Genomic DNA, 24,487 nt, shown 5'->3' on the forward strand with positions numbered 1-24,487 from the left:
AAAAAAAAAAAAAAAAAAAAAAAAAAAAAAAAAAAAAAAAAAAAAAAAAAGAAAAAATAAGCTTAACTATAGAAGGTCTTCTCCATGAGTACAGTACAGACATCAGATTCTGATTAACTGTAATACAGAACTAATCTTTGCAATTAATGCAAATGAGCTGCACTTTTATGTAGAGTGTTACCAGAGGGCATTCAATGATATTTTTATTCACTACATTTGACCTTAAAAATGTTTTGTAGTCATCAAGGATACAATTTTTCACACAGTGGGGATGTAGGAACAGCTAATTAAGTGGTGTTTAATGACATTTGTTCCTTAAAGGAGGGCTGATTAAATGTAGCATGTAATTTTTTACCAAATCAAGCAATTCAGCCAATTTCCACATGTGCTTAATAAGCTAGGCCTTTATAATTACACATCTTGCATAGATGCACCAGTCACAATGGTTTGTGGCCTGGTAAATTTAATGTTACTTATTTGCAAGCCTTAGTTGGCTAGAATGAAGAATTCTGATTTCTTATTCTAACTGTTTTCCTTTTCAAGATTAAAAGAAGCTGTGTCAGTTCTAGCAAGTGGAATATATTCTGCATTCACTTGTGAGTAGTTACTGCAAAGAAACCTTGAGAGAATTCCTCAAATGCACAGATTTCTGAGCTCTTACTTCGGCAGTTTTAAACCATCCGTTTCAAGCAAAAACACAGCTTGCCTTGGATTTTAACTCTGATTAATGTGGCAACCTGGTTTTGGAAATCAACCTGTCTGTACATCAGCACAGGTGGTCTGAGAGCAGCTGAACAAAGAATTGGGGTGAGTGAGTAGGTAAGTAAGTTCGTACACCAGGAAAGCTTGAAGAGGTGGAACAGTTAGCTTTTTTTTCCCCACTGAAAATCAAGCACATTATTTTCACCATATTTGGGAGAGCTGAATAATTGCATTTCACCAGGAAGTGCGATCCTCCCCTCTAAACTGAAGTGACTTAAGTTCAATTGATTGCAGGTGAAACAACTAAACAGAAAGTTTTATTGTCTGAAAACCTCATCCAATGTCATAAAGCACTTCAGTGACTCTGAGGAGTTACGGCTATACTTTGTACCTTGTATAGAAGCAACAACAAACATTCCTCCGCAAGAAAATACTCAGGATTCAAAGAGCTATGAATCACTTGTACAGCACCGAGTCTCCAATTTTTCAAATGAAAAGTATCTGAAATACTCCCACAGCTTGATAGTTACAGGTCAGGGATAATGATACATAAATAAAATACTTAGCATGTTCATAATCAAAATGTTATTGCTTTAAAAAAACGTTAATTTTACTGCTATCATTACAAGCGCTCTAATTACGCTGTAACAGCCATCAAGGGCCATCTCCCAGTTTCATCCACCAGCCAGCGGTGACACTTCTGCTAACTGCAGGAATGTATATGCATGTGTGTTTGGAAAAATAATGACAGTTTTCACCTACTTTCAAGACTCTTTCTAAATTATCATGGGCCTCCAACGGTATGAGAAGCTCCAGTGAGTGGCACAGATTCAGGGGAATCATAACAGGAAAACATAGGCTGAGCTCTCATTTTGGCTCTCTTGTAGTGATGATAAATGCATATGAAGTATTATAATCCGTAATAATAAACTGTTAAGGTCTAAACAGTATTAAAAATTTATTTACATGGGGGACCATTTTGAGATGATATAGCATCCATGGCCTTCCCTAGTCACTGGGAAATGACTAGTCTGCTTTAGTGTCCCATGTGTTTGGTGAGAGCCAGTAGCCATGACAAAACAAAATTCCTACTTGTCTATAGCAGTTCTGGCCTTATATTGTCACTCCTGGATGCCTTGCAATTCTTTAAGCTACACACAACAGCCTAAATATGCACTGTGAGACCAAAAAGGAGTATTTCCTATTAGAAGTTTCAGCCTTTATTATTAAAAAAACAAAACAAAACAAAACAAAAAACCCACAAACAAACAAACAAACAAACAACAAACAAACAAAAAACCAACCAACCAAACAAAACAGTCTTGAAGCAAAAAATTAAGGAGCTCGCTTTAAGATGTCTGTAAAGAGAGATATCAAATAACAATCATTAATTCCAGGTAATATATACATTTCAAATCTTTTCAGGACAGTGAAACCCACCTTGCACCACAGATTCTCAGTAGCCAATTAAAGATGACTTAAATTGACTCCACTGTCAGTATATTCTGACTTAGCTGCCTAAAGTCATTCCCAGAGGTGGTGGTTTTTTGTACTTTTCTTATTCAGTGTTCCAAATTCAAATCCATCCAGCAGTAACTTCATTCCCTCTTCCTCTTGAGACATTCAGATTTTTGGCCTTATTTTTTTTGCCTGTGAGCACCTTCTCACTAATCTATTTCTGAAATAGCAGAGGACTCAGTATGTTTAAAATTGTCAGTGATTGTCAGGAACGAAGGAAGGAAGGAAGGAAAGAAGGAAGGAAGGAGAGATGTAGGGAAGGGAAGGGAGAGGAGTGAGGGAGGGGGGCAATAAAAGAGGCATGGAATAAAAGAAGGAGGGAAACAGAGATCACCAGTCGTGGTTCCAGCATCAATCCAGCCAATGGGATGTTCAGGATCCTGGGATACACACATGGGCTTGGTGGAGGTGCATTTTTATAGATGGGTTTTCCCTGCTCTGAAGAATTTCCCACTTCCTATTCAAATCAGTTCTCATTCACAATCTGTTCTTTCAGACTTTCTAGAAATGGGTCAGAGGGCTTCTGGGACCTTGGGATGTCTTGATCCTACAGTCCAAGCCCACTTCTTAGCTTCATTCCTGGGCTTGTTCTGACTGTGTTCTGCTTACCTTCAGGAACTACAACAAGGATGTTTGTCCTGGAAAAATGCTGCCCTGCCTCTGCACGTCCCCTTCTCCAGCCACATCTTGTTTCTTTCCACAGCGTGTTACCACCAACAACCCTTGTTTATTACCAGTATTCTTGTCTGGTATTAGCAGCAATTCTTGTTTGGCACCACAGCTGTACAGCTATCATTGTTTGAGACATACACATTAACCCCTTCTCTTCTCGGATTCTGCAATCATCATAACAAAGTCTTCAGTTTCCTATGCACTGACAGTCTTTCACAGTTTGAAAAAAAAAAATTAATCAGACAATTGTTCTTTTTTAATAAGAGGCTTGGTGGAACCATGCTCATTTTGGCTATTGAACTGGCTGACACTTCAGGCTGAGGTCAGTTCATCAGCAGAAGTGGCTGGTCAATACCATGCTCAGCATTTCTGAGAACTCCTACATCAATGACCATTGACTGCCAACAGCTGATAACAAGGACCTGCTCGATAGACATGCTGAGCCTGGCCCTTCACAGCTCTGCCTCATGAGTGACAAAACAATAAATCAGAAAAGGCCATAATATTGCCAGTTGCAAATCTCAGCCAGCCCAGTTCATTTCTCATCTTATTCCTGGTATCAAACTCACCCACCACACTTCCATACTTGCTGACAGATGACTTTGTGTTAGACATGATGATTTAGGGAATGGTCAAGGAAGAAGAGTTTGGCCACTGAACACTGTCATATTTCCGTGATGTCTCTTTTTCTGCCTTACAGTCTCCATTTTGAAAAACCTTTGTAAAGGGTAAAAAAAAAAAAAAATAAGGAAAGTTCCCTATTATTTCATCCCTTGCAACCTTGCAAACTGAGATATTTTTACTTTTCTGTGTCTCAGCTGTGTGCAAAGCATAGTAGCAAAATAGGACCATTTTCCTCTGTCTGACTATGGGATTTATTTCCTGTATCCACTATGAATCTAAATATTTATATACTTCAAATATCTATCAAATAAAAGGAGAAAGAGGGAGAAAAATGGAAAGAAAGCTATAATTATAACAAGAGAAGATATTATATTCATTATTATAATTCTAAGAAGAGAAGATAGAGATGGTAGAGAGATCCTGTTGATCAGTTAGTCAGTTTATCATCTCCCCTTAAAGGAATCATTCCTTTTCACAATATGTTTTCCACAGGATCTGTCCAGTCTCCTCCCAAAATATTTTAAGCAACAGCTTTTCTATCACATTTCTTCAAGATCATTCCACAGGACAATAGATATCGTGGCTGAGAACTAGGCCTTGATATACAGATTAGATGTACTCTGAATCATAGCATCATTTAGGCTGGAAAAGACCTCTAAGACAATTGAATCCAGCTGTTAACTCAGCACCATCCTGTTCAGCACTAAGCCATGTCCCCAGGTGCCACATCCACACACTTTTTGAATGGATTTGTAGAAACTTTTCTCATGAACTCTTCCTATGAAGCGATAAGATGGTTCTAACAGTTGAGTCCCTAGTGAGGAGTGGTGAAACTCCCCATATTGCTACTTTGCTTCTTATTTACTTCCTGCGAGTTTAACAGTCAGGAGGTTTTCGGGATTTCTTTTTTTTCCCTTGGTTGCCTTTGTTTGCTTTACTCTATCAATGCAACCAACGTAGCTAAATCAAATTTACACACCGTACCAATGTCATTTGACATGTTGCTTTAAGATTTGAGTAAATTTGACCTGTGATTAAGGTATAGGTTTAGCGTTCTTTAAACTAACTATGCATTTGTTGCCTCACAGCAACTAAGGCATGTGAGATTTCAGTTTCTCACCAAAGCAAAAAGAGTGGATGATGCTTCCTTTTTGGCCCATTTGTGCTGTGAGCTCTCCAGGGAAGATTTGAGTAATAGTCAAGAAACAATCACGTGATGAGAAATAGTCAAAAGTTTAAGATAATCACAATATGATTAATTCTGACATACTGTTTTCTTTGACAAGACAAGCACTTTGCTTCTAGTAGAAGAGTCACTAGTTTATTGATTTCAGACACAAAAAAATGTTTCCTTATACTCTATCTTCATTTTAAGTTTCTTGCAGTTGCTTGTGACAGCTATGTTTTATTGTCTTACAATACCATAAACATGACCAAAGCATTTTGATAATTCATCAGAAAAGTCCTAAATAGGCCCAGTTGTGCAACTGATATTTCTAAACAACTGATTTATGCCTTTCTATAGTGGTCCCCATGAAACAGCAGCACCTGCCTGGAGTAATTGAAGCCTGGGATGCCAAATTATCATTGTTCACAGAACTCAGATCAGAAGTAGCTATTTTCAGTAAAAAAATAAACAACTCTAGGTATGAAAGCCCAGAGATCACTTTTTAAGGCAGAATATGTTCTCTAGACAGAGAAAGTACTTCACTGATTTACTCCATTTGTATATTAGTGATGTCATGAAAAAAAACAATGTATTGAAAAGCTGAGGTTAACTAGGTTTGGGGTTTTTTTAAATAAAACTGATTTAATTGATTCAACAGAAATTTGCAAATTTAGTAGTACATTAACGTTGAAATAATGAAAAATATTTGACTACAAATAAATTTTAATAAAAACAAAGGACAAATAAATTGATTTGATTTATGGTATAAATTTCAATCCAATGCAAAGGAGTCCAGTTTTTCACAGGAAAAGTTGAATTGCATAGTTTTAAATCAAATGAATTTTTTTTTCCGTTTTTATTCCACCTTAAATCAACAGACCAAAAATACAGTTGGCTTTGTTGCAGAGTTTTAATGTCAATGCTGGAGCTAGCGAAATTCTGCAAGGCCAGGTATCACCAATCTTTGCTTTTCAGCCCTTTATGAAGAAAACACATTAAGTGGGAGAGGTAATGATCTCATCTCACCTTAACAATATGTTTCAGTGTGATTTTTTTATATAACTCTATATACAATGGGTTTCTCATTCAGTCAGTGTGGGGAGTAGAACTTATCTGATGAAATACACACAGGTATTTGAGCTAAATAATGGACTGTTAGTTAATATACACAATAAAACACAGGATGCACAAGCCTGCATTAACAAAGCTTTCTGAATCCTTTCTGTGACTGTAGCTCAGGTTCCTTCCATCTGAAAGAAAATTATTCCCTTCAAATACACCAATTCTCAGATTCACTTCTGGTACTTTCTGTGAACCTTACCCAGCAAAGGATACTTTTTGCCATAACAGAAAGTGTTGATAAACGTTTCCCTTTCTGCTTTCCTTTTCCTCAAAGAGCAGAATTTTTCACTGATAAGAAAATTTCTGTATAAGCAGGGAAAGATGTAACATCCTTGGGACCAGCTGAGGTTTGGAATTGCCTCGGAAGTTTTCTTCTTCAACTGGTGGCCAAGCAGGATAACTTGGCGTTATGGTGCTGTTTCAGCACTAACTTCTTTGGCAGTCATTGCAAACATTTCCAGGATAGGAAACAGGTGTTTCAACATGCTTCACTGGGCAGAATGAAGAACAATTCCCTCCCTGGTGTCACTGTACATGATGTATTCAATGATTGCTACTTTCTGATCAAGAATATGTGCACTCATGGAGTGGAGAGCAATCCATCTGGTTTTGTAGTCAGGAACGAGTTGTTGAAATAGAAAGTCATTACTTTGGCGAGGAGGAGGGGAGTAGTGTCTGGCAACAGGGCTGGCTGAACACATTGTGCTTAACTTTAAAACCACTTGAATACTGGAAATATGGCTAGAATGTATAAGGGTTGTGATTTTTTCATACAGGGGAAGCATATGTATGTGGGAAGAAAAGAGAAGTTGAAAGATGAAAAAAGTCTAATTAAAAGGAATCTAAAAAAAAATAATTATGAGAGTCAAGTTCTTATATTCAGTGTCTGTTATTGTTCCAGAGGCAATGTAGTTCTGCTGACTAATGTCAGGTGAGGTTTTAATTATGCAGATAGAATCACAGTGTGCTTTGGCTTTGAAATGAATGTTAAAGGTCATCTAGTCAAACCCCACTGCAATGAACAGGGACATTTGCAAGTAGATCAGGTTTTGAGCGTCTTGTCTACCCTGACCTTGAATGTTTCCAGGGATGGTGCCCACCTCTCTGGGCAACCTGTGCCAGTGCCTTACCATGGGCATTGTAAAAAAATGTCTTCCTTATATCTAATCTGAATCTAACCCTCTTTTATTTTAAAACCTTTACCCCTTTTTCTTTCACGACAGGCCCTGTTAAAAAGGTTGCCCCCATCCTTCTTACCCCTTCTGAGTATTGAAAGGCCATGTTGAGCTCTCCCTAGAATAGAATTCTCTCCAGGCTGAACAACTCCAACTCACTCAGTCTTTAGGCCAGAGCCCTCTGATAATTTTTGTGGGCCTGCCCTGGACTTGCTCCAGCAGGTCCATGCCTTTCTTGTGCTGAGGAATCCAGAGCTGGATGCAGAACTCCAGCTGGGGTCTTGTGAGAGTGGAGCAAAGGGACAGAATCACCTCCCTCGAAGTGCTAACTGCTCCTCCTTTGATACAACCCAGGATAGGGTTGGCTTTCTGGGCTGCAGGCTCACTTTTCCATGCCTTTCATGTCCAGCCTTTCATCCCCTCATACTCCTAAATCCTTCTCAGCAGGGCAACTCTCAATCCGTTCATTACCCAGCCTATATTTGATACCAGATGTTGCCCCGACCCAGGCACAGGACCACGGGAACACTTCTCAAACCTGTCCAGGTCCCTCTGGATGGCAGCCTTTCCTTCCAGCCTGTTGACCACCACACAGCTTGGTGTCATCAGCAAACTTGCTAAGGGTGAGCTCAATTCCACTGTCTATGTCTTTGATGAAGGTATGGAACACAACTGGACATAAAGCCTATTTTTAGAATCCTCCTGTCAATGCAGCAGTCACACCAGAAAGCCTGCATTACCTCTTCTTCACCAGAAACACCCAATTTCCTCTTCCAAATACAGAAAAATATTTTAACTACTGTCTTGTGACAGCAGTTGGCAAACATTGCCTTCCCTAAGGGTGATCACAGAGTACAATGTAACACCTGCATTACCTAGAAAAGCTCAAAATTGGCTTTGATGAAGAGAAGAGGAGAATGATTTTCTGATGAATGGCATTCAGCCCAGTGCAGTGGTGGTGGCCATGGGAAAGGGACTCAGGAATCAGAACTAGTGTTGGTACCTAAGAAACACAGAAAATAACTTCCCAGGATAGCTAGTTCTGTTTACTAGAAGCAGGCCTGACTTTATTGTCATTATGTTCTCTTTTCTAATAAATGGGTAAAAGTGCTCTTTTACTTATTTTTGCTTCAAGAATTATACTAAAAATCAGTACCCTGCCACTGTGAATTCAACCCAGTGGTAGCATATCATAAATCACTGCGATTCTATTGTGCTCTAATGTATCTTTTTACCTCTATGAAATGTACCTTTTTGTACAGCAAATTTGGTATCTTAGACCTAAAAATTCTTTCTGCCTTCTGTTTTTCCGTTATTTTCTTTCATGCAGATAGATAAAGAGACAATCATAGAGGAACGACGGAGTACAACTTGCAGAAGGAGAAAAAATACAAATTAAAGTAACATTCAGTTACAGCAACCTCACTTTAACAGTTCTTTTATTCACTGAAGAAGATATTGTTAAGGAAATATGAATATTCTGAGATAAGTTATTTAAAGAACATGGAGCAGTATCATCTTTTTTTTCGTGTTCAAAAGATCACAGTGAATGCTTGAAGGATATAATCTTAAACTTACAGCCTGGACTAAAGTTGAAAATGTATAAAATTCAGCACATGAATTCAAGAAAGTAAAAAAAAAAAAAAAAAAAAAAAAAAAAAAAAAAAAAAAAAAAAAAAAAAAAAAAAAAAAAAAAAAAAAAAAAAAAAAAAAAAAAAAAAAAAAAAAAAAAAAAAAAAAAGAAAAGAAAAATGGACAAGGGAGATAACATGCAATTTCTTACCTTATTAGTGTCTTCCTTCATGTGGAAAAAAACAAAAAAGACTATGCTTATTTAGTATTGAAACATGATTGCTAGGAATTCAGATGCAACTGACACATCCTTAATCTGAGTGCATCTGGGAATCACAAGCTTTTACAGATTCAAGGATGATTGGAAAATTGTCAGACCAGTTTTATTGATATTTTTGTACTCCCTCTCAGAAAGGAAAAACTGGGTAAGTAAATTTGCATGAGGAGAAGACTAGATGGGCTATCCCATGATGGGGTTATCAGTTGGATATATCCTCAGCAACAGTAAAAATGTCCTCCAAGCCCTAAAAAATGTGTTTTAATAGGCTACCCTTACTCCTGTGATTATAGAAGTTATTTAGACAGAAGCAAACCAGCAGCCTGCCCTGTAAAATTCTCACCACAATTATGAATTGTCTCACAGAGGAGGACAGTCCATGTCTCTCAGAGTCCTGAGTTATTGTTGTGGTTTAATCCCAGCCAACAACAAAACATCAACCAGCTACTCACTCCTCCCCTGTAGTGGGGTGGAGGAGAGAACCAGAGGGGTAAAAGTGAGAGAACTCATGGACTGAGACAAAGACAGGTTGAAAGGTAAAGCAAAAGCCACATCACAAGCAAAGCAAAACAGGGAATCCATTCCCCACTTCCCATGGGCAGTCAGGTGTTCAGCCACCTCCAGGAAAGCCAGACCCTATCACGTGTAATGGGGATTTGAGAAGACAAACACCGTAACTCCAAATGTGTCGACCCCATTTCCTTCTTTCCACATCTTTATATACTGAGAATGTCCCCATATAGTATGGAATATCCATAGGATATGGATAAAATAAATAAAAGTATCAATTAGGGATTATTGTACAGGCTAAATAGAGGTATCACAATTTCTTGCCCTGCTCATACTTGCTTTTATGCATCCACTTTCAGTTGAGGTTGAAAACAAAATGGAGGACTAAATAGGCAGTTTTCTAAACCAGTACAGCCATTTTTTATGTCTGCTTAGAGTTTAGAAGCAACAAGTGTTGTCTTTAAAAGCATAATTTTGTGCCATTCTCAGGAGATACAGAATAAAGCAATTAACTTCTACTTTGTTTTAAAACATCTTCCTGAAATATCACAAATTTACTTTTTGCTTCCATTTTTCAGCCAAGTAAACAGGATTTACAAGAAGAGAAATATTTGTTTTTATTGCTCAGGATTTTATTGTAGAATTAGTTTGGTGAGTAGAATCCATTTTGTTACACAGATAATAGGAAAAGACTTCAGATGAAAAATTTTATCAGAGTTTCAGGGAACAGAGATACCCATGATGTCATTTGCGGCTGTACAATTTCTTTCCCATCAGCTTGTCAGCCCATATTAATGTTTGCTTTTGTCAGTATGGAACTTGTTCAATATGGCAGGAAACTTGGGAGAGTAATATGTGCTGCAATCTATTCTTATCCCATCGCAGTCTGCAGTCAGAGTGACTTTACCCTTACACATCAGATTTTGTTGGGGAAGGGAGATGTTGGGATTTTGTTTTTACCCATTAAGTTAATGCAGAAGAATCTAATAAAGCTTGCACTGTTCCTTGCAAAATAATAAAAGCATAAATGAGATGTGTCAGACAGATCCCATTGTATATTCATGCAGACATCTACAGCTATTCTGGTGCGTTGCTAAAAAAACAGCTCTGCATTGTTTACAGTATTTTTTTTTATTGATGTAAATGAGCAATTGAAACTAAATTACTGAGACGGGCTTTCTTCCTATCGCGGTTTGACTTACCCATATGTTCCTAAAAGGAGATCTTTTCTACTCAGGCCAAAAATCCCATAGAAGAATAATTGATGAGATATGAATCTATCAATTCCTTTGAAGGAAAGGGGATTGTTTGTGCAGTCTTGCATATTTTGATCCCTCCTCACCTTTTATGACATTCACATGGTGCCAGCTAGAATTAATGTCATGAGATATAGGAACAGTTTGAAACAATCAAAGCTTCTTTTTTAGAAGAATACAGAATCTTAGGAGAAAACCTCTAAACATATGGTGTTTAGACAGGTGCTCTGTAAAATACAACTTTCCTCAGGTGAAGCTGCTGTCAATGCTTTTAATCAAAAAGCTACAAAAAGCGCGTTGTTTGTCCTTTTGCTTTCCCCTCTCCCTTGTTTTTCTTTTTTTATTTTATGAAAAATAAAAGTCAGTCCACCTTTTGAGTTTCCATGTGTGTGTTTTTTCACAAAATAAAGGAAGAAGGAGGGCAGTGGAGGCGGAAAAAAGGATAAATTATTCTAAAACCAATCTATGAAGTATAAGGAAATTATAAGCACAAGAAAAGTAACACTCCTTACTGACCAAGGAAGGAAATATAAATAACTTGGTCTTTCACTCACTGACAATCCCCAAGAGCTCTCATCAGCTTCTTTTTGAGGTGGCTGAGCAGCAGCATGGAAGTGCTGGGAACTAACTGTAAGATCTGTTGAATATAAGAGGAATATAGGTCTTGCTTATGGTTTGTACTTAAAAGAAGGTAAATGGTATGTGTATATGTGTGTGTTTGTGTGTGTGTATATATATATATATATATATATATATATATACACACACATATATACACATATGGATCTGTCCCACTGCGGAGTTTTCATTGTCATTACTGGGACATCAATCATTCTCCTCTTAATTTACTACTAAATTTCTACTGCATTCCAACAACTTTGTGCCCCAGAAGTCCTGGAGTGTGTCTTTTTACTCTCTGAGTTGTGTCTAAGATTTCAAGTGTCCCTACAATTACACAGTACAAATGCAATTCACAGAATGCAGGTTCTGAGGAAAAAGTCCCTAAGAAACAGCCAAAAAGTGAGAGTGCCATCCTTCTCCAGATTGATTCACCTGAATTTAGGGTTCTTTATGCAATGCCTATGCCTATGTTTGTGCTAGATGTCGAAGTTCCCGTTAGTCATCAGGACAATCTGGGTTTACAAGCACATATATGGTATTATCTAGAATCCTGTGGATCATTCAGGGCATTTCCATGCAGTGACAACAGGGACAAATTGCGTGCAGAGACCCAGGCCATTTTGCAGACATATCTGAGTCCATTCCCACTCCGATTATTCTATGATTCTGATTCTGGGAGATATCTGGAGGTGAGGGAGGATGGCCTAAAGCTTCTGAGATATTCCTGGGCACATACCTGTGCCCCTGAGTCAAGCCTGTACCCAACACAACCAACGGCAACTTATCTAAAATAAGTTCTACCTGCTACTCATCTGAAAGATGGTCTCTCTTTAGCAGATTTCTGCTGACTGCGAAGAGAGCAGGCATTCCTAGATAGAGTGTGCAGAATTAAATACACCAGTGCCAAAATTCAGTTGTCTTACTCTGAAAATAGATCTAACTCTAGAGGCACAGTTTAGCTGCAGAGATATAGGTGTCTAATGTTATGTAAAGCATCCTTGCTCAATCTCCTCTGCCTTTAGGCATTGATCTCCTGGAGGTCAGTGTCTCTCGTGTCCAAACCCAGGAGCTGGCAGGGAGGCTCTCCAGAACTGGCCTGTGTGGGAAGAGGCACGATGTCCTGTGCTGAACACTGCTGGTTTCAGCCAGCTCCAAATCCCACCTTCAGGGCACAGTTCAGTCCAAACTATGCTTTCCTCCAGTCTGGATTTGACTGATATCTCAAAGCACCCCACTGTATTAAAATGTCTGATTTCAACACTCAAGTTCCTCAGAGACTTAAAATCTCACTTTCTCCTGCTGGTGTCTCAATCCTGCCATTTTCCTCTTCAATATGCATTTTTAAGGCTCTCCTCAAAATAAATATACTACTTTATAATTTTCTGTAATAATTTGAGTACTAACAGCAAGCACAAGATCCAGCAGAAGCTGCCAATTTATTTTGAAAAAAGGACGGGGAAATATTGTGTCCTGTAGCAAGATGACATCCTGAGGCTTAAAACATTCAGTCAATCTTTTTAGACTGCTGCCTCTCCAGATAAGATCTGCTTTGTTTTTGTTTTATAATAGCTAAGTGATTACGGCTTCATTTCCAGCTGGATTTTTAGCCAGTGGTGTTATGCAAGTAACAACTTCATTCTCTCTCTCTCCCTCTCTCTCACCGTATTTCTTTTTTTTCCTCCTTTTTATTCTGTTTTGTTTTGTTTGTTTCTTTTGTTTTATTTTAACCTTTTTCATCTTTTTCACAGTAGCTGGGTTTCCACTGACTATCTGAAATAACTGACATATAGAAATCCCGTGATGTTAATCAACTGTTTCTGAATGTGCATCTTCCTCCATTTCTTTCTCCTAATTGAGAATTTACCCTCTGACAAAGCTTTCCACATTTCCTCTGAATTTGATTTGTCTGTCAGAAGCAGAGAGAAGGAAATCTCATCCGATTTTTAGCATGTGTCTGGGTGTTTTGAGCAAGTGGAAGGGGGAGCGGGGAGCAGTTGATGCTGGCATGCACAGCAGTGCTGCGAGGTTACCAAGCAACGAGACAGAGATATGTCACAGGGGCAGGGGAGATGGGGAAGATGAACAAAAGTGTGGACAAAGGATTTGAGAAGATGAAGGGAAGTGTCACGATTGCCCGACCTCTTCCTTATTTCTTATCTTGAGTTGCAATGGCGTCTGTAAATAAAGGCTGTGTAAAGCATCCCAATTTGTTTTCGTGGACCCTTGGAGGCAGAAGGGATTGAGAAAGCCTGGAGTGCAACCTGGTCATCAAAGGATTGCCCTGTCAAGAGTCCACTGCGTAAGCAAAAGGGGACAAATTGTGCATGTGAAGACAAAAAGAGCATGTTTGTCACTGGGAGAGAGTCACAGTACAAACAGATCCTGTGTGTTACACAAAAAGTAAAAAATATTAGTCAGAGCCTGATTTGGCTTCACAGTTCATAGAATACCTTAAATTTGGAATTTAAATTTTCTTTGGTTTATAACTTCCTTAAAATTTGCTCTTACACCAACTTCCCACACGTCTGACTCCATCCAAATGATTTAAATTAAATCAGTCTTCTCAAAATGAGAGACAAGGAAAAGTTGGGATGTAGAATCCTTACTTGTCTACTTCAATTTTTGCAAGGCATTTCATGTCTTTTTAATGCACATTCTACCATCCTTGTTAGGTTTCCAAGTATGAACAAACCAGGATACAGTAAATCCTTAAGGAACCATACTTGCATTTTGGATGGTAATATGGCAAGATAGTGTCAACAGCATCATTCAACTCCTCCTAAACTCTTTGTACAAACTTAAACAAACCCTTGATAAATCTAAAAATCTGACTTTATATTTCTCTCTAAGGAAAGGTTCCCTTACAGGCATCCTAAATATTTAGGATATAGGTAACAAGTGTAATTCATGGTATTATTAAATCAGTTTAAATTCATGGGATTCTCTTCATTTGTGGATTTAAATTGTCAAAATTTACAGCACTACTTTTAAAAATTAATCTAAAAAAAAACTGTCTAAGTATTTTTTATTGCCCAATATTGCCCTAAGATGTTTATTCTGAAAATGATAATGTGTATGTAATGGTGTATGCAAAGTTTTCTAAAGGACCTTGAAACTTTTTTTGGTTTGTTTTCCTAGTGTACTTCTTTTCAGCTTTTGTCAGTATCTTTTTTCTCAACACTGTAGGAAATTTAGAACTGATTTTTGAGCCTTTGACAACAATGACCCAGCAATTCATGTGAACAAGTCAATTTTTTTCTAGGTCATTATGACAGAGTGATGTTTTTATATCCTGGGGTTTAGGGAAAGATAGCAATTGCTTTCTCCTTGGAAAAATAAAGCTGAAAAATGACAGTGACCATTTGGAGATGCTGTGTTCCTCAGTAGTCCTCTCTTAGTGGAATATAAAAGTTTGAGTAAAGAAGCAACTCTAAATGTTGCTAAGTCAGTGTCTGAAACACCACCGACATGCAAAAACTGGCTTCCTTGTTATTCAGCTACCATTTCAAAGCATTTCCCCAAGGTTAGCTTGAGGGTGAGCTGCACCAGCAGGAGACTCCATCATGTGGCCTCAGCACTTTTCTGCTATATCTTAGTGGCAATTCATGTCACACATTATTCTTCATAGAGCTTGGGGACTCCCAGACCTGCCAGTTGAGAGGTGTGTCACCTGCACTTACAAGCTACAGAAACATGGCCTTATCTCAATTTCTAGGCAGTCTTTAGAGCCAACAAGTTGCCATGTGATCAGCCTCTGCTAAACTTTCACTAAATCTCCTTAATTCTTGTTATCTGAGGTATATTCCTCCTCAAGTGGATCAGTCTGGTTTCACAATTAATCTCTGTTGACCTTACTAGTTTGAAATAGTACATGTCCTACACAGATATGTATTATTAACTTTTGGCATATCTCCCTCAGTAGCTGGTATAAACTTTACTGAAGTTAAAAATGTGACACCAACCAAATAAAATACATTTTTCAAAATGGGATTTTTTTCCATCTGGTTCATTTTGTTTTGCCCTGTTTTCCATGAGAATGCCATTCAAATTGTGAGATGCCCTATTTTGCTTTGCAGTGCCTACTCATTTATCAGAATGGATGTATATATCATACACACATTAGAGCCATGCATATGGCGATGAAGATAATCTGTGGAGAAAGAAAAGGTACAGATTGTATTTGCCAATGAAACAACCTCCTACCACTCTAATTAAAAAAAAAAAAAAAAAAAAATTAAATCCACAACTCGGTTACCTCTGAGTAAGAAATAGGCTGATATTTGTTCTCAAACAAGATGATCATTAAGAAAATTTATGTTACTTAAGAAAACATATATCCTTTGAGTTGAAACAACAGGAAAACAAACTGACTGAGTAAAACTTGTGGGAGTGAAAGAGAATGTTATAAACTGGGAGACCAGACTGGGCAAAATAAGGCAACTATCTGGAGAAACTGTGAATACACCAGAAATTCTCCTTGGAGCTGCCTTAGGAAGAGTATTTCCAGCAGAGCAGAGGTCACAAAAGCAATCCCTATAATTTCTAGATTGGAAATGAAAATTCAAAACCTGTAAGTTATTCAAATTGAATGATGCTCTGAATGTAGGACTGGCAGTGAGGGACTACTGTACTATACTGAACTGAAACTTTTCAGAAAGAGGACACAGCAGGGGATGGAGGAAACAGATGATCCCACATCTGCCTGTTGTGGAGCTATTTTTGTAAAGGTTGCAAGCAGAGATCTGGCTAGGTCTTTTTAATGAAATCATTCTCCTTAGAATATGCTGTTCCCTCTTAACTGAACCACATCATGACGAAATATGTCAACTGAATTTTAATCAGAAAGGGTTTTTTTGTGTTCAGGTTAAAATTCCCAGTGAGAGAGAACCTACTTTACAGTATCCAATACACTGATGATCAGTCCCTCTGTGATCTCTGCAGCTGAAGGAAACCTTGATTCTCTGTCACAGTCAAACATTTCCCTGTTACCAGTGAGTGCTTTAACCATGGGTTAACCACATCCCAGGCTCCTGGTTCCTTCCTCCACAGAGCTGCATACCAAGGATTTCAAAAGGTGCTTTTCTTAACCTGAAGCAAAAGAGCAAAAAAAATTTCTCCCAAGATCTGATCTTTTTTTCCCAGCAAGCTCTTTCAACCTGCAGGTCAGCAAGAGAGACTCGGAAATTGCCGTTTCACAAGCTTTGTATTCCTGAGTTGGCACCAGCCAGTGCTGTACTAGACAACACATCTTTGCTTCAGTTTAATGTTTTTAAATGGCTTTAAGGTGAAAGATGGTAGATTTAGATCAGATATTAGGATGAATCTTTTACTGTGAGGAAGTGAAGCACTAACACAGGCTGCCCAGAGAAGCTGTGGATGCCCCATCCCAGGAAGTGTTCAAGGCTGGGTTGGACGGGGCTCTGAGAAACCTGGTCTAGTGAAAGGTGTCCCAGGCCATAGCAGTGAAGGTCCCTTCCAACCCAAAATATTCTGTGATTCTATAATTCCATGATTCACTTGCACAAAATAAGAAGTGCAGGAGAGTAAAACAGTCACATCTTTGAAAAGTGATATGGGATGGTACTTTATTCTTGTCATCTGCAGCATATTCCTCCTCAAAAGGAGCAATGTGATTTCACAATTAATCTCTGCTGACCTTACTAGGCTGCAATAACGATGTAGCATCAGAAGTCACAGCTCCTGCCTGGACTTTGTTCCAGTAATTCAATTATGATGCATGTGGAGCAGCCGTGTAACACCAGCACTGAGTATGTAGGCCACTTGAAATATAAATGGACACTATTTAAAGAGTGGAGGCATTTAGATATAAATAACCAAGGAGTGCAATCAGCTTCAGCACATCAGATTTAAAAAAAACCCCAAGCTTCCTGTTTGCTTACAAACGCCTGTTTCCCATTTGCAGCGGTTGATTCTGTAAGTTTGTTCTTCTGTTTTAAAGAATTTCCTTAACCCCAGTCTGAAGTGAATCTTGCTGGTGTCAGCTATTGCTGGGGGGAAGGAGGGGAATCTCATTTCAAATAAACTGGGTCACTTCCCTTCTTTGTCATTATGAATAATTTCATTGCTGCAGTTTAAAAGAACTTATGTAAGTTGCCTGGATCATGGAGATACTCAATTCACACAGCAGCAAATGGTCATGAGACTTGTGGGGTTGCAACTACCTATGCATAATGTATATTCTCTGGCAATTCAGAGAAAGTTTTTGTCTTTGGGAAATATTGTTTATAGTAAGTGAAATCAGTTCTATAAACTTAGAAGTTTATATCCTTATTTAAAATTAACTATTCTTACACTTATATATCAAAAATATGCCCTTTTTCATTGATATAACATTTTTTCTTGTTTTATCCACTGGGTTTGTTTGAATTATTATCTGTAACAGTATAAGTTCATAGATAATTCATGTTAAAACCACATTAAAATATTATAAAAATTAACACAAACATAAAATCTATACTATTTTCTCCATAAGCCTATTGTGAATCTTGTGAGTCAGCCTACCACTAGTATTTCTACTTTTATAGTTTTTGAGGTTTTATTTCTTTCATTCCCAAATTTCTGGGGGGTTTTCTTTGTTGGATATATTTTTGCCTGAAAATATATTATGTATGACTTCAAAACTGTGGAAAAAGAAGAACAGTGAGACTCACAAATAACATGAGTTCCTTTGGAATAGTTGTTCCATAGGGCTTTCAGATACCAAAATATTTATGCATTGTCTTTGAGTTCCAACACTATCCTACTAAACTCTATTTTCTGTTATGTGGATACAAGTAAAAGCTCTCCCAGAGAACCTAGAAAATCTCTTTTTGAAATACAGCCAGTCATCAGAGATTTCAGTTTTATAAAAAACATTTGTATTCACCAGATATAGAAAGCAGATGCAAACATTTTTACCATTGTTAAGTATCTTCTTTCTTACTTGGAAAAATAATCACTACCTTTGACCACTACAACATAAGAAAGGTATCAGCTTCAAAGAAAGAGAAGATATTTTCCTGAACTTAAGGAACTAGATCAGGGTTCAAGTGATTCAGATTTATTCTTTGGCACTGATACAAACATCCAAAACACCCTTAGCTAATTACTTTTGTCTAAAATGGCTCCATTGCCTGTGTGAATAGGAGTGCACAATATGAATCCTCTCACTTATGTGAATAAGGTTATTTGTGAATTATTCATATCGAGTGTACTGAAACAATTTGTCATTTTCCTTGAAGGAAATTAATTCTCTTTTTTATCCTTCTTTCTTTTCTTTTTCTTTTTTTTTTCTTTTTCTTTCCTTTTTTTTTTCTTCTCTTTAAGAAAACAGTCACCATCTGATCGAGTTCCTGTTCTTCTATCTCTTATATTAGAAAAAGGTTCTTGTTTCTATTGTTTAGAAATTAGGCTATAGATATCACTGAACCAAATTTTATTCTCCCTATTTACTACATCTTTTTTTTTTAACATATTGTTGAGGACTATGGATGGTATGGTTTGCAAGTTGTGGTCTCAAGATGCAACATTTTTGGCGATTTCTCCAGCTCACTCTGTTGCAGTCTAATGCACTGCACGTATTCATAGCAACATTTCCTAAGTATTGACATACTGCCATCATGCATTTAAAATTAAATTAGGTTTAAAATAAGAGAAGGTGAAGTGACCACCTCACTTCCTTTTCTTGGTGTCTCATGGAATCGTAGAATGTTTTGGGTTGGAAGGGACCTTAAAGGTCATCACCAAGACCCAACCACCCTGCCATGGGCAGGGACACCTTCCACTAGACCAGGTTACTCAGAGCCCCATCCAATACTTCCAGGGATGGGACATCCACAGACTCTCTGGGCAACTTGTTCCTGTGTTTCACCATCCTCACAGTAAAGAATTTCTTCCTAATATCTAATCTAAATCTCTCCTCCTGTAGCTCAAAACCGTTCCCTCTTTTTCTATCACTATTTGCCTGTGCAAAAAGTCATTGTCCCAACATATCTTTCTCACCTATATATCAACTCATTATTCTCATGGTCAATGAAAAGTTTAAAGAATGACTGGTAATTTTTTTCTCTGTCAGTGCAAAAAGATTTAACATCTTCACTCCTCAGACCTATTTTCACTCAACAGTCTTATTAACAGTTTCTGACTTGGACCAGCTGTGGAACAGAATAAACAAGGTTTTCAGTCCAAAATAGGCATCAGTTCTTTGGCTGTTCCCCTAGATGTCCTCACAGGCCATCCAAAGTCACTCACAGACCTGTGGATGTCCTTAACTCTTCACAACACTATAGTTTCACTACTGCTACACCCTGGTGGGACAGGGTGTTTGTTTATTGTTCAGGCTAACTTTTCACTAAGTCCTAGAGGCTCCAACCTTGTTGTATATGCAGTGTCAAAGAACTTGACCCATTGTACATGGCCAGATGATGTGAGAAATTTGGTGTCTTACACACAGAAACAAATCTAGAGGTAGGTATTTCAAACCTAAGTAAATTAATTAGAGATTTAATAGATGAAAAAACATATACAGCAAGTAGGGTTTGTGCTTTATGCAGTACATTATACTGTGCTGTCCCAAACATTCAAATGAGCTCAATGCAGAGGTGGCTGGGCTGTCTCTCTCCTGTACAGTACCCAGTAAAATGCAGAGTAAGTACACCAGTGATATTAAAATGTGAAATGGACACTTGGCTCTGTGACAAGAGGAGCCATCACCTTGAACAAAAGGGTCAACGTGAAAGATGGTTAAGCAAAAAACAGTATGGGTGGTGGACTAATAGAAAATGTTAATAAAGATATTAGAAACTTCTATTTGTAATTAGCTTGAATGAAATCTGCATAATTGCGAGTCTGAATAGAAATGCTCAAGGGGAAAAAGTAGAGACTGCTCTGCCCCTTCAGCGAATACTCGTCAACAAAAGGAGAGAAATGAGTCCTTAACTTCTGCTGGGATCCCTTGGCAATATCAGTCTCTCCTGGTATTTCTTAAGTAACAATTTGCCTTTCTGACTTCGAAGTCCCTTTCCACTGTGGTGAAGTCCTATTCACTTTCCAGACATAGACTGACTACTTTCTAGAGGACAAATATCGCCCGCATCTTGGAATAATGTCTGGAACCAACAATGTTCTATTTGTCCCAGTAAGTCTCTCATAAAAAATTGAATCCAGTCCTTTTGATGACGAAATGCACTGTTATACACTAACATTGAAGTGCACTAAGAAACCGTCAGAGAAGGCATCAAGGACTTGTTTCCCGCCTTAGGCTTTGCTACATTTACACCAATGAAGCGTTATAAATAGGTGTCACCAGGACTGACAGTGCCTGCCCAAACCCTCTATTATTTCAGCTTCCTACTAGGATCTTGTTATTCATTATCTACGGTTTCATTATCACACTTACTATCCATGGAAACCATTACATCAGGCTGTGTCTGAGGATGATCTGATGGATATATTAAAAGCTGTGTCTGAAACTCTGCAGCACTTAACGGTTTTCTCAAAGTTAGTACAAGGGATGATTCATGTTCTATCCCTTGCCTTTAAGGATGATGGACCTGATCCAATTTGGGAGTGGGAAGGAGTGAAGCAGTCAGCATAATGGTGCACAAACACCCAGGGTTCCTAGACGGTATCTGGGGATGTAACTGTCTGAGTTTGGGAAACAGAAAAAGAGGAGCACTGAAGTGTTATCTCATGGGTAATGCTGGGAGGCTGCAACTGCACTAAAGTCAGGCTAAGGAATGCATTTTCCATTTTCTAAATTGTCGTGTTCCCAAATGGGCTCTTAGAGATGCTTTGCAATCTTAAAAAAAAAAAAAAAAAGAAAAAGAGTAAAATAGATTGATAGGGTTTCAAAGGTCAATTACATTAAAAATGCTGAATCCTTTTACATTAATGCCCTAATTGTTTTTATTCCAAGGCTTTTCACTCAGATGTCAAATTCAATTTCTCGTTTTCTTCTCCTGGGTCACGGATACTTAATATTTCTTACTGACACATAATGAACTCTTTCTCTTTAATATGTAGCTTCTTTAAAATTAGTCTCTTAAATGATTAGCTCAATTTGTTGTGCAGAGGTTGGATGTCAAGGGGTGTTTTTGGGTTTGGCTTTTGGATTTTTTTATGTTTCCTATTAGGTCTCTGCTATTACTAGGTATTCTTAGGAAGGAATTAAATCAAGGAGTAACACTCAGATGTCAGCAAGCATCACCAAAACAAGTGTTGGGAAAATGAAATGTCAAAATCACTGATGTCTAGGATTTTGCCCATTTCTTCTTTTGAGGACCTCTTATTCTTTCTCTAATCCAAAATAAGATTCAGCAATGTTTGTTGAGAATTTATCTGGAAAAAAATGTTTTCTTCTTAGAGTTGTGAGCTGCACACCACTATATGTATTAAACTATCAGGGTAAAAACTGAAGCATCTAGAGACAAAAGAGACATTACAAAATGTTTCAAAGAAGAGCTGCCTCCTGCGCTGGTCTAGTTCTCTAGCATTCTAAAGGGAAAAGACAGCTGTGATAATTGCTGTGTTGAAAGCCTCTGGACAGCTTCAGATCTGAAAAGTCTTTTTCCCTCCCAGATATTTTCTAGTGCTCGGCATTAACTATTCTCAACCCTTCTCCTCTTTTTGCCAACCATACACACATAAAAAAGGTGAAAGCAGCAGCAAGGGGGGACAAAGGAGAGAACTGCAGAGAGAAATGCAATGCCCTGAAAATAATTTATAAGTCAATGAAATTGAATTTTAAATACAGGATAGTTTTATTCATTAGTAATGATAGATATTTCTCCTCCTAGCATCTTTTAATTTCAGCATTCTCTTCTTGTTTTTTTGGGTCAGGACAGCTCCAAAATAATTTCTCGTTGAGCCTATGATTTGTACTGGATCCTTGGGAATCAATTCTTTCTTCTCAGAATTCACCTGACATGTAAGCAGCTCACCACGTTATCGTACATTTGTTTTTACTGTGAAAACAGAAAGGGATCCTACTTCAAAACCCCCAATCTTTGGAACAGGCAGGTGCCACTGATTAGGAGCAAACATCTTGAACACTCAGGCTGGAGTGCCTTAGAAATGCCACTTCAGGAGGCTCAAGGAGCATCTGTTACCAGCTGAGGGTTGTTTACTGAGCTACGTGGAATGAGCTGCTGGATGTGGAACATGTGGGCTCTGTCTCTGCTCCCAACAGAGTCTTTCATGTCAAATTCAGTAACAGCCTGATTGCCCTGCGAGTGGGAGGTACCGTCGTGCTTTGCCATTACTTAGCCCAACTCCCACCAAAGGCAGTAGTAAACCTGCTCAACTGACTGCAGAAATTTGGTCTATATTGATGCACTGTAAGAAATTCTATCCCAAGTTAGAGGAATCTTGTTGCTGGATTCCCTAGTCCTCCTTGTTAACTGCCTCAGCACTGAAGCTAAGGAAGATGTGCAGTACCCAACATCCACTAAATCTTGCTTGACTCTTAGACATGATTTCAGTGCTCAAGAAATCTTGTCTCTGGGGTAAATATTAATATCTTCAGTAAATAAAGAAAGAATTAATCTTTTTTTTTTTATGTCAATAGTGAAGGGATTTTAATATTATGGAGGGGGAAAAAACCCACAAAAAATACAAAACAAACAAAGAAAATGCTTCCAAATAAGAGGTTAGCACCCTTACAAAAAACCTGCGAATTGTGCTGATGGTTTGTTGGGCTGATCCAAGTGTGTAGGTTGCTGTGAGTGACTGGGCATGTGATGTGCCAATCACTGGCAACAATCAGTAGTGAAACAATTAGTTTAAGAGAAATCACCGCAGCTCACAACTCCGTTCACTACTCCTGTTTCTTGGACTGGGTGACAGAGCCATGGCACACTGAAAGTGAAAGGGGAACCTTCTCTCCCCTGTCCTAAACAGTTCTTGCAGATAGTAAAGAACAAAATTGTTCTTCAGCAGAGATTATCACTACATATTCAACATCTCAGATTTTTCAAGAAAATGTCAATATTGGGGACCATAACATTCAAGAAGTTATTTGCCTGCTCCTTCAGAAATAAAATACACTTGCTACGAGGATTTTAAGAGTCTTTCAGCTCTTACTTCCAGCATTTACAGTGTGCTTAAGAAGCCTGTACATAAAATATTGGAGGGCAGGAGTGCTGGATATCTTGATATTGGCTGTTTGTAAGATTAACAGAAACATGACACTTGATTGAAGAGTGACAGCATTATCTGTAGCCAAGTCTTGTGTGTGCAGGCAAGTCCTGCCCAGGATAGGATGTGCAAATCAGTGAATACACATGACTGGCCATGCTCCTTCTTTCTCTCTCACAGCTGTCAGTGCAGTAAGATGAGAAAACTGGAGACACTCTACATACCATGCGAAGTCTCACTTTGCATATAATGTGAATTTTTAGTGTCTTATTTACATAAATTCCCTGCCATCAAATCCTTCATTTCCTCTCTCTTCCTCCTACCAAATCTGTAATTCTTCTTCTTCTGGGAGTTTCCATTCCCCTGGAAGCTTCTCTCATCATTAGGAAACACCAGTGGTTAGTCGGGAGTGCCGTGGGGTCAAAAACCTCCACCTGGCCCAGACTGGGCTTGAAATACAGGTACAAGCACAGCTAGTGGGGCTGCTCCTCCTCCCTGCTCAGGGTCAGGGATCTTACCTAGTGTGAAGAGAGAGAACGTGATCCTGCAAAGGCATCACTGCACTGAGCTGGCTATTGTGCTATCCTGTGTTGAGCAGTAAGATGTGAAGGCAGTACTGTTTCTATGACACTTTTCAAAATATTTCGGTATTAAATATTAAGCTCAGATCCAAAGCCATTAAATAGCACGTAGAGAACGAAAAGGCCTTTAAAATGTTTAAGTCCATCAATTTTTTGATACAGAATTTTTACTTGGGTTTTGTCCAATCTCGTCTTAAATGTCCCAGCACTTTCCTTCAAAAGCTCTTCTCCTGCCAAAGACATTCAGGCAGATGGTATTAGCAAGTCAGGGAAAAAGGACATTTCCTGTTTTCTGTAGCTCCAAAGATACAATTGCAATATTTTCTTGATATTTGGCCATGATGTTCGAATTTTCTCCTGCTAAATTTTAATACATTTTAATAAAAGCATTATCATCTCTTATCTCTTGCCCTACACTCCCATCAACACCTGATCATATATTCACTTCATGGCAAACAGAAGAGAGGCATTTTGAAAAATCATGAAGGCAATCATGGGATTGTGTTACATGTATTCCAGTATGTATTGCGATGTATTATAAACCTTTACATGTA

This window comes from Empidonax traillii, unplaced genomic scaffold (genome assembly GCF_003031625.1).
Source record: "Empidonax traillii isolate 1590-97213 ecotype Southwest subspecies unplaced genomic scaffold, ASM303162v1 scaffold932:size235031, whole genome shotgun sequence".
NCBI classification, from domain to species: domain Eukaryota; kingdom Metazoa; phylum Chordata; class Aves; order Passeriformes; family Tyrannidae; genus Empidonax; species Empidonax traillii.